An 18,764-nucleotide genomic window follows, 5' to 3' on the forward strand; every position below is an offset into this window, starting at 1 on the left:
AGGAAACCTGTTCCTTAATCTCAGAGCCACTCGCCAAGCTCACCGAGGCAAATCCACAGTGAGGAGCTGCTTCGGCAAGACTTCCAAACTGGCTTTGATCAGTGACACTGAAGAGCTCCGGCCTTGTCCAGGTGAGAGGTTGCTGTTCAAAGCACTTCTCCTCTCAGTGAGTGCTATCACTGCTAGACTGGTGAATTCCAACTGCTTGGAAGGCCTCTATAGCACTTCACTCACCTCGAGCTGCATTTTCCCACACCAGCCTACATCACAGCATGGTAGCAGGTTATATAGCTCCATCTTCCACCTCTGATGAGGGACAAGAGGAGAAACAATACCAGCAACAGCAGCACGAGCTACACCAGCAGCAGCTGCCTTTCCCTCAGCCACATGTCCCAGCAGCTGCCTTTCCCTCAGCCACATGTCCCAGCAGCTGCCTTCTCCTCTGCCGCCTGTCCCAGCAGCTGCCTTCTCCTCTGCCCTGTTTCCCAGCAGCTGCCTTCTCCTCTGCCGCCTGTCCCAGCAGCTGCCTTCTCCTCTGCCGCCTGTCCCAGCAGCTGCCTTCTCCTCTACCATGTCCCAGCAGCTGCCTTCTCCTCTGCCGCCTGTCCCAGCAGCTGCCTTCTCCTCTACCATGTCCCAGCAGCTGCCTTCTCCTCTACCATGTCCCAGCAGCTGCCTTCTCCTCTGCCGCCTGTCCCAGCAGCTGCCTTCTCCTCTGCCGCCTGTCCCAGCAGCTGCCTTCTCCTCCGCCGCCTGTCCCAGCAGCTGCCTTCTCCTCTGCCACCTGTCCCAGCAGCTGCCTTCTCCTCTGCCACCTGTCCCAGCAGCTGCCTTCTCCTCTGCCGCCTGTCCCAGCAGCTGCCTTCTCCTCCGCCGCCTGTCCCAGCAGCTGCCTTCTCCTCCGCCGCCTGTCCCAGCAGCTGCCTTCTCCTCTGCCGCCTGTCCCAGCAGCTGCCTTCTCCTCTGCCGCCTGTCCCAGCAGCTGCCTTCTCCACCGCTGCCTGTCCCAGCAGCTGCCTTCTCCTCCACCGCCTGTCCCAGCAGCTGCCATCTCCTCTGCCCTGTTTCCCAGCAGCTGCCTTCTCCTCTACCGCCTGTCCCAGCAGCTGCCATCTCCTCTGCCCTGTTTCCCAGCAGCTGCCTTCTCCACCGCTGCCTGTCCCAGCAGCTGCCTTCTCCTCTGCCCTGTTTCCCAGCAGCTGCCTTCTCCTCTGCCGTGTGTCCCAGCAGCTGCCTTCTCCTCTGCCCTGTTTCCCAGCAGCTGCCTTCTCCTCTGCCGCCTGTCCCAGCAGCTGCCTTCTCCTCTGCCCTGTTTCCCAGCAGCTGCCATCTCCTCTGCCCTGTTTCCCAGCAGCTGCCTTCTCCTCTGCCGCCTGTCCCAGCAGCTGCCTTCTCCTCTGCCCTGTTTCCCAGCAGCTGCCTTCTCCTCTGCCCTGTTTCCCAGCAGCTGCCTTCTCCACCGCTGCCTGTCCCAGCAGCTGCCATCTCCTCTGCCCTGTGTCCCAGCAGCTGCCTTCTCCTCCACCGCCTGTCCCAGCAGCTGCCTTCTCCTTAGCCGTGTGTCCCAGCAGCTGCCTTCTCCTTAGCCGTGTGTCCCAGCAGCTGCCTTCTCCTTAGCCGTGTGTCCCAGCAGCTGCCTTCTCCTCTGCCGCGTGTCCCAGCAGCTGTCTTCTTCTCTGCCGCGTGTCCCTTCACAGGGCAGATGGGATTGACCCTGAAATCCTGCTGGAACAAGGTGAAACTTGCTGAACAGGGTCTGCAGGATCATCTTTCTCAACATGTTCGAGCACCAGTGCCTCAGGAGACTTGAGCTTTCTCAGCAGGTTACCGCTGACATCGGCAGCCTGCTGTAACAAGATCTCCCTCCCAGTGGACCAGTTGGGCATGCATTGCCTGTGGCAGGTAAGGTGCCTGTCACTGGAGGGCCAACCTCCAATGAGTGAGTAACTCACTCCCCCAAAGCCTGTTCACAATCTACAAGGCACAAGTTAGAGTGATGAAAAATTCCCCACTTTCCTGGATAAGTGTAGCTTCAACAACACTGAACAAGCTCGATACTATTCAGAACAAAGAAGCCCACTTTGCTGGTACCTCACCCACCACCTTAAAAATTCACCACAGTGGCAGCAGTGAATACCATCTACAAGATGCACTGCAGCAACTTACAAAGGCTCCTTTGACAGCGCCTTCAAAACCCAGGACCTCTACCACCCAGAAGGACAAGGGAAACAGATGCATGAGAACACCACCACCTGCAACTTCCCCTCCAAGCCACACACCAACCTGGCTTGGAACTACATCGCTGATCCTTCACTGTCGCTGGATCAAAATCCTGGAGCTCGCTTCCTAACAGCACTATGGGTGTACCAACACAACATGATTCAAGGAGGCTACTCATCATCACCTTCACAAGGGCAATTAGGGATGAGCAACAAATGCTCCAGGGAAAAGTGAAAGACTGAGGGAGCAGCCTTCCCAGATCTCATTCCCATTCCTGTGGTTGCTGCAGCCTCAAAAATCTAAATACTGACGAGCCCTTGTAACGCATGTTGTGATCTCTTTAATTAGAAATCCTTTCTTTGATCATTTCAGTGCATCACCCCACATGCTCTCCTGAGGAGGGATACTAATACTATGGCTGAGTTAAAAAACGTGAGCAAAGCTTGCTCTTTCACCATTCAGTTTCCAACTGACAAATGTTCCCACTGTTTGGCCAGGGACTAAGTTGGGAAAACTCCACATCTGGTATCATGTCAGCAGTGCCTTTAGAAAATATGAACTCCAAAAATCCTAGAAAAAGGTCATTTGTATCCTTTGTCAACAATAGCCGTATTTGTGAACTATGATTAGTACAAATGTTAGGTGAGACACATTAAAATTAAAAATTAAACCCTGATTTTATCTTGGAGCGTGAATCAGATGGGCAGGGATGGAGAGAACAGGAAACGCCCAGGATAATGTTAGTGTGAGGCCCGAGTGTTTTTATATCCTGATTTACATTTTAATATAATTGATTTCATGGAGATAGGGACAGGCAGCCTCCCCGTTTTGTCCATGAAAATTTAGGTGGGCTTCCTGAGGCCTAATTAAATGTGAATGGAACTCTTAAAGTGAGATGGGATTCCCCATTTGATTCCAACAAGAAAAGACTTGCATTTATATAGTGTCTTTTATGATCACAAGACATCCCAAAGTGCTTTACAGCCAATGATGTACCTTTTGAAATGTAGTCACTGTTATAATGTAGTAAACATGAGAGCAAATTTGTGCTCAGCAAGCTCCAACAAACATTAATATAATCATGACCCAAATAGCCTGCTTTTGTGATGTTGATTGAGGGGTAAGTATTGGCCAGGACACCAGGGATATAACTCTCCTGTTCCTCTTTGGAATGCATCCACCTAAGAGGGCAGGTAGGGTCTTGGCTTAACATCTGATCTGAAAAATGGATGGCAGGATTAATGAGTATGGCAGGTTTCCCACTGCCTTCCTGGAGATTCTGAAGGGGGAGGTGAGGGAAAAGTGGGACATAATGTTATCAAACATCCACAGTTGCATCTTCAGAGCCACTATCCAGCAAACATGGCCAGAGGTGCCAACAGCATTACCCGCAGGACCTGGTTTCACTATACAAAGAGGTTAAATGACTTTACAAGAACAGCAGGGGTGAGTAAAGCTCTTTGTCTCTCCATTTATCATGAAAAAATTTGCTCACATTCCTTTCACTCCTCTTTCTCACCACTCTCAACAATTCCCTCCTCTCCATCACGTTCTTCAGCATTCAATCAGAAGGGCAAACTGGAATACCTCTCTATCATTCCAGACACCTTCCAAACCTCTTCTTTTGCCCTCTTCACACCACAAAAGCATTCTTTTCCCACATCCTAGTACTTGCGCAGCTACAACTATTCTTGCTCCCGACGCTCCTTCCTCACTTTAGATCCCATAAACTTGGCTTTACATTCATCACCTCCTCATTCTCATTTCACCTCATGGTGCAGGAAGCCCTGATATTAATGATGCAGGCAAAGCTGGGGGCTTACCTGAGCAGGATATCTAAATACTATTTGTAATCTATCATGCACCCCAGCAAATATTCAGCAAGCTTCACAACTTTAAAGTATTTTCTGAAGACTGTCACCTACTAAATTTCTGCTTTTCAGTGCTGTCTTAACTTGTGTCTCTTTTCTCTTTTCTCTAGGTCCTTCTCAGCAGCAAAATCTTCCTCAAGGAGAGACTTAGGAGGACATTCCTTCTAAGGATGCATCATCACATGCCCTATCCTTCCCAAGCACTAACACAGAGATTTGGTAATTTGGCTTATAGGGCCAAATGGAATTTTCTTGTTAGTATGAAAGAGGGCTTGTTTTGAGAGCAGAGATGATTTAGTTTCATAAATGAAGAGTATGATGGCGATTTGGACATGCATGCATTTGATGTAAGTTGGACACAATGAAAAAAGCAATCGATTACCAAAACATCTTATCAGTCTGATGACAGGGACACAGAAGTACAAACTTGGCTTTACACCAGCTCCCTGACCCAATGCTATGGAGTATCTTGAAGCCAATAAAGTGATTCTGAAGTGTAATCAATGGTGTGGTGTATGAAATAGACACTAAAGTTTCCATGAATCTATGAAATGCTCCTTGGAATAGCATAAACTTAAATTCCAATACTGGCTGCTAAGGGGTTAAAGCTATGCTGAGGCAGAATTTGAAATACTGGATTAATTATCTTATCCACTGATTTAAACAAAGTTTATATTTTCCATAATACCATTCCAGCAAATAGACCTTCAAGAGGTCAGCACATCTCCAGTAATGGTGTATTGGACCATTATTGATTTAATCTGCATTAATTCTTTCTGTCTGAGTTGTTGCCTGCTGTGATGAAAGAATGGTGTCACGTTGAATTAGTTGCATTTATTAGTGATTTCCAAAACATCCTTTCATTCCACACCTATCAGTAGAGGCTTGTTAGTATTTACTTGGATAGACATATGCAGAGGTCTGTACTTTACAACATCTGAAGATTTCTTGTGCCCTCAATCAGTAGAAGATCATCTTCAGTGCTAATGTGCTTAAGTGAACTCAGAATGATCTTCTGGTGGTGGAAGACACAAAAAATCTTCAGATGCTATGAACTACAGACCTCTGCATAGCACATCTTATTAATAGCAACAATCTTAATAGTATTGCTGAGAAAAAGACTTGCGGTCAGAGCTTTTTGATTTGCATTTATCAGGACAGATGCAGGAATGCCAAATTTTAAAGGGAACAACATTTTATGCATCATGAGAAAAGGATGCTGATTAGTTGGCAAGTCGACTCTAGTTGAGGAATTGCCATGGAAAATCATCAGGGAACAGTTTTCCCCCTTGCTTTTGTTGAATTCAGAAAAGGTGCAATGGCTGGAGATGTTCTTTTTGCTTGCAGAGGACAGGTCCTTGCAGGGATATGCGCTTATAAATGAGCAGGAAGTACCTACTCTAGTTTGGCAAAAATATGTTGTTCCAGTTACTCTCACAGGGACACCAGCTTTCCTAAGACAAATAGGATAAAGATTAGATAACTGTTGAGAAATATTATTCTGTGCGTTATAGGAGTATAGATTAAATCTAGTGTTGGGCTGGGGCACAATGATATATGTAGCTTCTAGCTTAATAGTAATTGCAGTTACTTGGAGCAGTGTTCTGTGATGGACTGGCATCCCGTCCTGGGTGTACCCTCCCTAACACCCAATGCCTGTTGGGATAGGCTCCGACTCCCCACGACCCTGAATTGGATGAAGTGGTTCTGGAAGATTGAGTGAGTGAGTGGAGCAGTGTTTTTCTTTCAGAAGTGAAATTAAATGGAGAAGCGTTACTTAGTTGAGTTCCTAAATGTGCGAGAAGCCGCTCCCAAGCTGCTAACTTTCAATACAATTATTTTGTAATAATTTTTATATTGTGTTAAACTGTTCAAATGAAAACATCTGAAAAATTGTTCATTAGCATTGCTCAAACTACTTAGCTTCAAGAGTAAAATGATTGAGTTAGAACTAACATGTTTAAGCTCCATGACTTGACAACTTTTGTCATAAAGTAAGTTCAACGTCGTTTTAACGCAATTACCATTCAAAAAAGTCTCCTATCCACATTTTTTTTTATCTCCTCAGTATTTCCCTCCCCCAGTCATAATATTCAGCACTATGACATAATCATGCTGATTGCACAAGGGTCAAACAAATGATTTCAGCACTATAAGAAGCAAAGCACCACAATTTTCAATAGTACTGTAAACATGTAGATTGGAGTACTGTCTCTTCCTCCTTCAGTGTCAACAGAGGACCTTACTCAGTATTTTCTTGTGCCTTAAATGCTTCCGTGGCCAAGATTGTACCAAGAATGATCACGGATGTTCAGGGATTAGAGAACTATGGGCCTTTGTACCAATACTGTTGCACTTGTCTGTGATTTCAGGTAGGAATTGAGTGAAGTAAGTTCTGGTTTATGGTCAGAGCATTTTTTGTATCTTGTAGCCAATGCTGTAATGGAATGTAGGCTCCTGCTGTATGAATGTGCATATGCCTGCTATTGTATGCATTCTCTTAGACAGTCCTGGTGATCTAGTGATGAATATCAGTATCCATTTCCTGGGGGTTAATGAGGAAGATTGATATGCCCATGTTCTTTGGGGCTTTGCACCCCACCCCAACATTATAATGCACAGAATGCACAGAATAATATTTCTCAACAGTTATCTAATCTTTACCCTATTTGTCTTAAGGGAGCTGGTGTCCCTGTGAGAGTAGCTGGAATGATAGCTTTTTACCAAACTAGAGTATGTACTTCCTGCTCATTTTACGTTGCATGTTGCTCTAATCGAAACTAATTTTAGCAACATTTCCTTCTCAGTAATTAAAAGAGAATCAGAAGTTGATTGTTTAAGTTATATTGTGAAAATATTAGACTAAATAAATGCTCATGTATAGTGCAGCTTTAAGCTCATGGCTCAGATTGGGAGAGAGAACTTTTCCCTCCCTCCCCATTATGTGTGAGTTAATCAGCTTCTGTCTCATCTTTGACTTACATTTTGTTAGCTGGATCAAGGAGTAATTAAGACAATTAAATAGTGAGTATCCTCATTAAGGCTGTTTGTAGTTAAGTATCTATTACTGTGAAAAGCTGACCTATTGTGCAATTAATCACCTATTACATTTATATTGATTAGTACAAAGTTGTACTAGGTCACACTTGATCTAATTTTACAACTAACATTGCAAATTATGACTGCCATCCATTGACTGAATTCCACATAAAACTTAGTTATATTGCATAATTGGTCATTTTAATTAAGGAATAAAGGCATTCTTCAATTAGTAAGTCTGGCTAGAAATCATATAAACTGGCCTTTTAAACTGTAATCTTATTTACAAATTCCGATCCTGTAATTATAATTGGTGAGAAATACTCTGAAGTAGTTCATCTTGGTTCAAGTTGTTATCTATTTCTAAAGTATTAAAATTACAAGTGAGTTCTTTAGGATTTTTATTGTTGATTGAAAAAATGACAATATTAATATCTAATGAAATTGTGAACAATGAAAGATTGACTTGATTTTCAAAGTAATCAATTATTTGGCTGGTTACATTGCCCACATAGGTGGTCAGAAATTGGAAATCTAAGATTAAGCATTCAGGTGTTTAGGTGCTGGAGTAATTTCTTTATCTCAGTACAGTGATGATCATCGTCTGTCTGTGCTCATTTTGCTGGCTTGCTTCTTTGCAATATGTACTCAGACTAATTTTCTGGTGGCTCATCTAGAGTCATAGTCAGTACAGAAGGAAGCTATTCAGCCCATTGAGTCCATGTTGGCTTGCTATAGAGCAATCCAATCAATCCCATTACCCTGTTCCATGCCAATGGCCCTGCAAGTTTATGTTCCTCAAGTGCCCATCCAATTTCCTTTTGAAATTGTTTATCGTCTCCACTTCCATCACCCTTGTAGGCAGCAAGTTCCATATCATTACCACTCACTGCATAAAAAAGATCTTACTCAAATCCCCTCTGCATCTTTTAGACAAAACTTTAAACCTGTGTCCCTCGTCCTTGTACCATTAATTAATGGGAACAGCTTTTCTGAAATTCTCTTTCTGTGCTATAACAATTTTGTGATTCTGTGAAAACATGTTGGGATGTTCCTTACTAAATGGCTCTCTTGTTTAATATTTATAATTGGACTTTAGCTTGGTTCCGTACTCTCAGTACTTTTACAAAATATAGGAAGACATATTATCTTTCCAAGGCAGTGAGAAAGTAAGATTAATTTGGATACTCTCATTTATTGTAGACCATGAAGTATCTCTTGACCTTGTTATTTAAGCCTCCACATTCCTGCCTTTGTGTGTAAATGCCATGAAGAAAATCTTTTTATAGTCAAAGAGTAGACTTGACCTACTTGAACCTCTGATTCTGGCTCTGTCTTTTTTATGGCAGCTCTTATGATCAGAGTACTCCAGATACATTGACTGCCAGTTAACACCCGGCACAAAATGTTTATCTTTTCAACCGTGGAACAAAGCAGAATGTCTAACACATACACACTCTCATGCTGAATATACAAGGGCATCCAATGTTTTGGAAATAGAGAAGGCATGGTGTATTTGATTTTTTTTTAAAATCTTGCATCAGAGGATCACTGTAAAATGGCCATAAACATCATGCTATTGGTGAATACATTTGGGGTGAAGAGTTCCTCTTTGTGCTAGTGTTACAAATTTAGTTCTGCCATAAATACCTTCTCTGCTTCAGTGGGACTAGTCTTAGCGATTTACTTCTGTTAACTCAAAATAGCTTTTATCTACTTGTTCGATGGAGTATCTCATAATTAGAGTATTCCTTTATGATTTTGAGGGTATATTTATGTCTTCAGCACTTATGTTTCTCCAACAATTGGTGAGGTGATGCATGGTATGAGTTGTTAAACTACTTTATTTCAAAGCATGTGAACTTACAGATAAACAGTTAAAATCAGATTTACTTATTTCAGTTGATATAATTGGCCTCCCTCTAATAACTGAAGTTAATGGGCATCAGGGAAGATGATTGTGGTGATGGTAGACAAATCACATCAGCCCCAGGGCAAAGTTGCAGCAGTTCCTCAGGGTAATATCCTAGGCCCAACTATCTTCAGCTGCTTCATCAATAAGCTTTCCCCCATTATTAGTTCAGAAAGGGGACTGTTAGCTGAGGATTGCCCAGTGTTCAGACCCATTTGTAATAGCTCCAGCAATCAAACACTCCATAATCACATGCACCAAGACCTGGACAACATCTGGACTTAGGCTGATTAAGTGACAAGTAGCATTCACGCCACACAAGTGCAAGGCAATGACCATCTCCAACAAGAGAGAATCTAACCACCTCCTGTCACTGTCATTACCATCACTGAACCCCGCACCACCATCATGTGGGTTACCATTGACCAGAAACTTAAATGTATAGACTACTCAGAATATGAGTCCACACCTATAATTATAAATAGACACACATCCCACTGAGGAGGAGGATGAAGTCAGAAAATCAGGATGTCTCTCCGAAAGGAGACATCAGAAACCTGAAATGGAATGAAAGAGGAGAATTGTTTTTAAATCTTCTAGCAAGTCATTCCGGCCATCTCTTCAACATTACTTATCCTTCTTGAATTGATTACTGTTCTATAAGCTGCCAGGACATTCTCAGCAGACTTCAGTTCCAATTTGTTTATTGGGCAATACGTGCACGCACACACAGACACACACACACACACACACACACAATCTCCAACAAGAGAGAATCCAACCATCGCCCCTTGACATTCATGGAATTACCATTGCTGAATCCCCCATTATGTACATCCTGGGGGTTACCATTGACCAGAAACTGAACTGGGCTAGCCATATAAATACTGTGACTACAAAAGCAGGTCAGAGGCTAGGGATCCTACGGCGAATAACTCACCCCCTGACTCCCCATAGTCTGCCCGTCTACAAGGCACAAGTCAGGAGTGTGATGGAATACTCTCCACTTGCCTGGATGAGTGCAGCTCCAACAACACTCAAGAAGCTTGACACCATCCAGGACAAGGCAGCCAGCTTGACTGGCACCCCTTCCACAAACATTCAGTCCCTCCACCACCGACGAACAGTGTTAGCAGTGTGTACCAACTATAAGATGCACTGCAGAAACTCACCAAGGCTTCTTAGGCAGCACATTCCGAACCTACGACCACTACCATCTAGAAGGACAAGGGCAGCAGATAGATGGGAACACCACCATATGGAAGATCCCCCCCAAGCCACTCACCATCCTGACTTGGAAATATAATCAACGTTCCTTCATTGTCGCTGGGTCAAAATCCTGGAACTCACTCCCTAACAGCACTGTGGGTGTACCTACACCACAGGGACTGCAGCGGTTCAAGAAGGTAGCTAACCTCCACCTTTTCAATGGCAATTAGGGATGAGCAATAAATGCTGGCCTAGCCAGAGATGCCCACATCCCATAAATGAATTTTTAAAAAATCTGCGTGGAATTCACAGGGCGTAGTCTGGGAATACTCCACATATGCCTCCAAATTGGCCCACAATATAATGCGGCGTATGCCTCTTTGGTGCCTAGCCCACATCGTGTAAGAACAATTTAGAGGGGAAAGGGAAGGGAAAGAAGCCTGATTAATCCGAGGTTCATCGTAAATTGGAGCTTCCTTATCCCCATTGGAATCATGGCAAAGATGTAACCCTCACATCTGAATTTTTCTCCTATTATTTTCTTTGCTTTTAAAAATGGCTTATAAAAGTGAATTCATGAAAGTTTATTCAAGTGCTTTGCTTAACAGAGGATAATGGCCCCCCTACACATCCACAAATGGTGGGGAGATAGCAGAGGAGCCAATCTTCAGGGGGAAGCCTGGAAATTGCAGACACATGGAGGTCTTGCCTCAGTTTCATTTTTTCTTTCACTTCCTATGTAGCATCTGGTTTGATTGACAAGTAGTTTTTCATTTTAAACCCCTCCTCCACTCACAACCCTTTACTGCCCATCATGTGAAGGGTTTAATATCAACCCCAATGTTACTGCTTTCAAAGATGGTGTTTCCTTTTATTGTTGAGATGTTGCCCCACTCTCCTTTAAATCTGCCATCACACCCTCTCCTCAAAAAAATACCCCTTGACCCAACGTGCTTGCAAACTACTATCCCTTCTCCAACTGCTCTTTCCACTCCAAAGAGTTTGAACTTGTTACTTGCCAAAGTTGTGCCCATCTTTCCTGAAACTCTATGTTTGAATACCTCCAATCAGGTTTCTGCCCCTGCTCCACGGCCAAAATGGCTCTTATCAAAGTCATAAATGACATCTTATGTAACTATGACAGAGGTAAACTATCCGTTCGTATCCTTCTTCACCTGTCTGCAACTTTTGACACGGTTGACCACATAATCCTCCCCTAACACCTCTCCACTGTGGTCCAGCTGGGTGGAACCACATTGTCTGGTACAGTTCTTACCTACCTAATCATAGCCAGATAATCACTTGCAATGGCTTCTCTTCCTGCTCCTGCAGTACTGTATGGGCAGAAATATCCTCTAATTAAAAATTGGGAAGACTGAAGCCATTTATTTTGGTCCTGCTCCAAACTCCATTCCCTAGCTACCAACTCCATCCATCTCCCTGCAACTAAACTGGACCGTTCACGACCCTGACATCATAATTTTCTCTATGATGAGCTTCCGACCTCATATCAGTGCCATCACTAAGTCCGCCTCTGTAACATCATCCCTGTCTCAGCTCTTCTGCTGCTGAAACCTTAATTCATGCTTTTGTTACCTCTAGACTCGACTATTCCAATGCACTCCTGGCTGACCTTCCACATCCTACCCTCCATAAGCTTGAGGTCATCCAAAACTCTGCTGCCTATGTCTAAACTCACAGAAAGACGCAGTTACCTCTCATCCCTATGCTCACTGACCTACAGGGGGTCATGGTTAAGCAATGTCTTGATTTTAAAATTCTCTTCCTTATTTTCCAATCCCTCCTTAGCCTCACCGCCCCCAAACCCCATGTCTGTAATCTCCTCTGACCCCACAACCCTCACATAATTCTGGCCTTTTAAGCATGTCTGATTTTCATCCCTCCACCATTGGTGACGTACATGTCTTCAACTGCCTGCGCCCTCAGCTCTGGAATTTCCTCCCTACTCTCCTTTAAGGCTCTCCTTAAAACCTACTTTTTTGAACAAGCTTTTTTTCATCTCACCTAATATCTCCTGTCTGGCTTGTTGTCATATTTGTTTCATAAAACTCCTCTGAAGTGACTTGGTTGTTCTATTACATTCAAGGTGAAAACGAATATGCAGTGTTCTTTCATTTAAGTGACATTCTGTATATGTAATCCAAGGGTATATTTCCTAATTCTTGATTCTCATTTTGTACAAATAACTGATTTTTAAAAAAAATTACATTTGAGACATGATATAAACACAGATTCAGTCGGCAGTGAATACAGCAAATGTCCCCAACTCCTGATGATCATCATAACTAAGACACAAATGAAACATTTGAGTTCCCAGTCAGTATCACATTTGACAATTCTTAATCTTTCACTTTTTAACTACAACATTTATCAAATGAACTTTAAACTACTAGGAAGAATGCCTTTAAATTAAGTTTATAGTTTCGGCACGGTACTTACACAGTGGTTTACTTTTACAGTGTATTTACAGAGTGGGTTGACTTGATTCTGGCAGTAAGTTTGAGTCCAGAAAGCACTTCACATTGATGCTACAGCTGTAGTCTAAATTGACCATTAAATTTCTAACTGTTACTAAATATCCTGCCTTTCCTGACATTTGCTAAAGGGCAAAGCAAAGGATTATATATCCTTCAGAAATGATGAGCTTTAGTCTTCAGGTTGTTCATATTTACAGAATGAAGTCTTATGAAACAGTTCCATTTCTAATTACAATCCATGCTAAATTAGCACAAGTAATGGATTTCTGTAACCTCTGAGCAACAGCTATTATGAAGTAACAGTAAGTAGGAATTTGAAATCAGGACGGCTTACTTTAACCTACAGCTTTGAGTAGCACAAACCAAACAACTGTTCTCAACAGTTTCAAAAAAGTCAACTTAAGCACTTTGGATAAACTTCTGTTTCATACTTTAAACTTCATTCTGTTCAAATAACTACATGGATTGTGAGCAACCAGCATAATTTAGATTGGAAGTATTCCCAGTCTGTTAGAATTCTTTGCAACAGCAGAAACACGGATGTCTAAAACACAGATCTCAAAAATACCCTCCCACCAAGCAGTGGCCCCTGAATTATTTATGTCTCATTTTATCATAATGAAGTCAGAACTTTTGTCAATACAAAAAATATGCCCATGCTTCTGAATTTTGGATTACCGACCAGTCGCCACACTCAAAGTGAAGAAGTGACTGCAAGTTTGAGGCCTTGGCCTCATTTACATTAGCCTGGTCAGTCCCCTCCTGACACAGTTGCTCAATTGGCCCCACACCCCCACTCCCAACCCGACCCCTGCCCCCACCAAAGCTTCTGTATTTGCCTGAGGGCCGCTGCGATGTCCAATCTTCAAATAAACTTTGCTTTGTGGAGAGTAACAAGTACCTCGCCAGCTATAGGGAAATGAAGCCCAAGGTCCAATCTAGTGTCTCAGACTTCATCATTCAAGTGCAGGAATCATACCTTATGGTCCACCTGAATTTCTTGTTTATTGTGCCACCCAATCCTCCTGGGAGTTTTCTCTCCAGCACAATAGTGTATTTAAGATACCAAACGTAATGCAATAGATGAGACAGAATATGGATCACATTATCACTCAAGCCATTGGAGGCCTCACACAGTTTTGTATTTCTGGACGAAATTCTTACTATACTAACATAAACAGCAAAGTATTTCTTGTGAATTTACAATGGGAACAATTAATTGAAAATATTGGAATTCTTGAATGTGAGAAAGTGGACACTTAATAAATGAATAGATTTTTTCTTTGACTTGCATGTTTATTGTATACCCGAGAAGTTGAAAATAACATGTTGGCCCACAACTATGTTTGGGAAATATAGTTGGGTTTACAGTATGCTAACTTGACTCTATTTGATATTTTATTCCATCAGAAATTCTGAAAATTATTCTTTTGTGACATTTAACTATTGATAGACAGATGGCAAATGTATGGTGTGAATAAATGTGTTTCCTTGTAAGACTTAAGAAAGGAAATACCTAGCTTTATGAACTATTTCCATTAAGAATTTCCAGCTTGTAAATTGTAAACTCCTAATGGAAATACAAAAGCAATATACTATGTATATTGGACATCTGAATTAAAGCAGAAAATGCTGGAAATATTCAGCAGGTCAGGTAGCATTTGTGTAGAGAAACAGGTTAACATTTCATTATGGAGTCCGAAAATGGTTATTAAACAGAAAGAATATCATCTCCATGTCGGCTTTCACCAAGAGCGACTCAGTTTTTCCCGCCTTTTTCCTATTGCCGTGGCAACTTTTTTCCCTTCAGGTTCTTATCCAACTTCCTTTTGAAAGCCATGATTGAATCTGCCTTCCCCACACTCTCAGGCAGTGTATTTCAGACCCTAACCACTTACTGTTTAGAAAGGTTTTTTCTCATTTCACAATTGCCGTACATGTTAAACTGATGTCCCCTGATTCTTGACTATTCCACCAATCGGAACAGTTCCGCTCTACGTAATCTGTCTTGACCCTTTATGATTTTGAACACCTCCATCAAATCTACTCTTAACTTTCCTTTCTTTAAGGAAGACAAGTCCAGCTCCTTATCCTTGTAACTGAAGTCCCTCAAGCCTGGAGCCAAACTTTGGTTTAATTTACCTGGACCAGATCTCTTCTCATCCCATTGAAATTAGTCCTTCTTCAATTAAGTATTTTTGACTCTAAATTGCTCATTATCTTTATCCATAGCCAATCCATACCTTATGATCACTGTTCCCTAAACGTTCCCCTACTGATACTTGATCTATATGACCCACCTGTTTCCTCAGAACCAGCTCCAGCAATGCCTCATTCCTCGTTAGGCTGGAAGTGTCTTAATCAGGAAAATTCACTTGAACACACTTCAAATCTGATAAAAAGTAATTCTCAATGGAAATAATGGACAAAATGAACTTGATTACAGATAGATTCCTCAACAGAGTCTCTGCCTCATCTCATCTGCTGCTGAAACCCTCACTCCTGCTTTTGTTACCTCTCAACTTGACTACTCCAATGCATCCCAGGTTGGCCTCCCACAGCCTACCCTCCGTAAACTTGAGGTTGTCCAAGATTCTGCTGCCCATGTCCTTATTCACACCAAGTCCCATTCACCATCACCTCTGTGCTTGCTGGCTTACATTTGTTACCAGTTAAGCAGCATCTTGGTTTAAAAATTTCATCTTTATCTTCCATGGCCTCACCTGTCCCTATCTGTGTAATCTCCTTCAGCCACTCAACCCTGCGAGATATCTGGACTCCTCTAATTCTGGCTTCATGAACATCCCTGATTTTAATCACTTCACCATTGGTGGCTGCACCTTCGGCTGCCAAGGCCTATCTTCCTTGCTTTCTTCCTTTAAAAAAAACCTAGCTCTTTAACCAAGCTTTTGGTGATGTGCCCTGATAGTACCTGATGCGTTTTGGCATTAAATTTTGCTGTACAATGCTCCAGTGAAGCATCTTGGAACATTGCATTGTATTAAAGGTGCTATATAAATGTAAGTTGTTGTTCTTGAGTTATTTTTATAAAAGCTCAAATGGAAGCTTCTACAGCTAGGAGCAAATACTTAGGGTGACTACCAAGGGGTGATCCAGGTTGTTATTTCACCATCTTCCTTAAAGACTCATGTCACTTTTAATGAAAGTAACTAACAATAGAATTACATTAGGTTAACAAATGCCAGCAAAAGCATGTTCTTGGCAGGTGCAATATACAAATATGACATACATAAAATTGGTGTGCAACAGCACAGCTTTCAATGCAAGGGCAAAATTTTTTGCAGGCAATTTCCCAATTATAAAATTGGATTAAAATTAATAGAACTTGCTAAAAGGGAAACATTATCTTTCTTAGGATGTTGAGTAAATTAGATTTTTGAAAGGGTTACACTGAAGGTCAACTAAGAAGGATGTTGCAGCAGCATTAAAGTACAGTATTGAACTAAAAACAGTAGCAGTGGTATCTTCAGCCAATGGGCTATTATGTAAATGCAAACCATTGAAAATGAAGTCTACAGAACTCCCATTGAATATTATCAAATCTTATCACTGAGTTTCAAGTAATGTTCTATAATGAGTAAAAATTCAAAGGACAGTGAGAGTATTTAGAATACTTAAACCGTGAAGAATTAGTTCATAGCAATGAACAATTATGGTTTTAAAAATAGAACTTAGGAAACATTTGCAGGATGGTATTGGATTGGACTGTAAGTTAGAGAATGATGGGTATAAACTTGATGGCACTAGACTCGAGCACAAAGGTTGTGATGCATTTCAACCTCAACATTAATCGGGTGAGGTTCTGGTGCTTGTGACACCTCCACAAACAGTCAGTCCCTTTAAAGAAATGAATGTTAAACCACTTGCATCACAAACAGTGGCCAGAAGGCAAATCCTGGGAAGGGGGCGAGTGCAGAATGGGATAGTGTGGAGTTGGGGGAAGAACTCCTACTCCTCCTGATTCCACAGAAATGATTTCCTTTTTAAACTTACCTTATGCTGTTCTGTGACTGCATAAGAAGTAGGCCCATCTTTGATGTTTCTGTGATGTCGAGCTTTGTAGAGAGAGTCTAAACCACGTATTAATTAGGCTCCTTATTTACATATGTAAGATTTCTAATTCCTGTTTCGGGTAGCCACCTCGTACGACCGAAAGGTCGCTCAACATGACATTGGGGCAGACGTTCTGCGGTCATCTTGAGGATGTGGGAAATTGGTCCCTGAAATTGCCCTTAAGTTACATTCATTTTATGGCTATAAAACAGGTGCAATCAGATCCAATATCTACCCAGCCATCTATCATAACTGAAAGATTATAACTTGAACTTTCATTACCATCTACTCATGGATCTCTCATGGCATTGGACACTCTAAGTTGGAGGCTTTCTTGATTGTATCTGTTGTATTTGTGTTGCTGTTTGTCTCTGTGCGTCTTCCATAAGTGTCATTTTCTATTTCTCTTCCTGATTCTTCCCTTGTCTTTCCTTCTTGATGAGAGATGATGAGTTGCGTGGGATGGTGTGAAAGGCATTATGTTTTATAGTGGGGCTTATGAGAAATACTTGATCCTTAGCAATTCTCTTCCTACCCCTTTCCATATCACTTAAACTCCATTGCTCCTCATACGTCTGCATTTTACTAGTACCTTCTCTCCTTGTTAATTTACACTAATTGAGTATTTAATTGTATTCAGGTGGTGGGCATTAACTGGGGATTCACTTATGCTCCTATATGTAGGACCAGACTGTAGCTGTGGCTGTTGTGTTTGAAGGTGCACATGTGTCTTTGTAAATAAAAGCTTAAAAATGATAAACATGAGGACCCATTTCTATACTTCACCACCCAGCTATCAGAAAAAACTGTTTTCCTCTCTTTAGCATTACTCCTACTCACTCCAGTCATTACCCCTATCTCTTCCCCTTGAAACTACCCACTGAACCCCTGTATTTCCACATTCCTCTTGATCCGTCACTAAATTCACCATTAACCTTTCAACTGCATTTCCCACATTCTCACTGACTCCATGCAAGCAGGTGGTACTAGGCCTTATTCTGTCAACCTGTTGCCCTCCCCTTCCTGTTTCCCTCAAAGAAGCTTAGCCAACCATTAAAATTCGACTTGCTCCCTTAGGTTCAATGGTGCAGACGTGAATGAATATGGCACACAACTGGTTTAACCGGTCATCAGTAGATATGGCTGCACTACATCATGCACTGCTGTTCTTGTTCACCTCCTTCAGAACTGCTTGCCGCTTCATTAACTAAGAATGTAAAGGTGACTACTGGCTACTTTTTTTCTCCAATACCAACCATCCTCTTAAACTCCCTCCCCTCTTGTACAACAGTATGCGTGTGAAGCTCATGGACTTCTTTGCCGCTAAGAATGAGACAATCGGTTCAGCTGGCTCTGCCACATCCTTCCCTTCACCTACTAAGCCAAGCTTTCCCCAAGGTTTTCCCCTGCCCAAACCTGAATTCATATATTTCCTTCGTTTTTCTCTTTCCCATTTGACTTCATCTTCGATGAGGTGCACGTCCTGCTTCTCCCACTAAACTGCTGACCAACCAACTTCTCTTTCTGACCCTCATGCTAGGCAATACTGAAAATGGTTGTTTCTCTTCATTTCTAATCTGTTGTCATTACCCAGTGTTAAAGAGCCCACCCTTGACTCCTTCTGTCTTTGCAAGCTATCATGTCTTCTCCCACCTTCCCTTCATTTCTGAAGTCCTTGATCATTTTGTGCTTCCCAAATCCATGTCCATCTTTCCCAAAAAACGCATCTTTGAAGCTTCCCAATCAGAAGTGTAAATGGACAGCCGACCCAGTGCCGCCCATTTGCTGCCTTGTGGGAACCATTAAACTGGAATTCAAATCCAAAGTTTAAAAAAAGGTGTTGAATTAGCAGATTTCTCACACATATGTGCGCCAATCAGGCTGACATCTTGGTGTGAGTGCCTGGATGCACTTATTGCAAGAGTTTTTAGGATCCTGGAA

At 42.3% G+C, this 18,764-nt stretch overlaps 1 protein-coding gene across 4 annotated transcripts in view; it reads left to right on the forward strand.

Annotated features, from left to right (window-relative positions):
• tfec (transcription factor EC) overlaps positions 1-18,764 on the forward strand; it is a 145,274-nt gene that overhangs the window by 33,337 nt on the left and 93,173 nt on the right. Inside the window, exon 1 of one of the 4 annotated variants that reach the window (XM_078568057.1) lies at positions 6,276-6,463. The exons of 2 other annotated variants lie outside the window; for them this stretch is intronic. The gene's annotated coding sequence lies outside the window, so the exon portion shown is untranslated. Of the gene's footprint in view, positions 1-6,275; positions 6,464-18,764 lie in introns of those variants that run through there. One more of the 4 variants, XM_078568053.1, reaches the window with a different exon arrangement.

This window comes from Cetorhinus maximus, chromosome 22 (assembly GCF_964194155.1).
Source record: "Cetorhinus maximus chromosome 22, sCetMax3.hap1.1, whole genome shotgun sequence".
Lineage (NCBI taxonomy): Eukaryota > Metazoa > Chordata > Chondrichthyes > Lamniformes > Cetorhinidae > Cetorhinus > Cetorhinus maximus.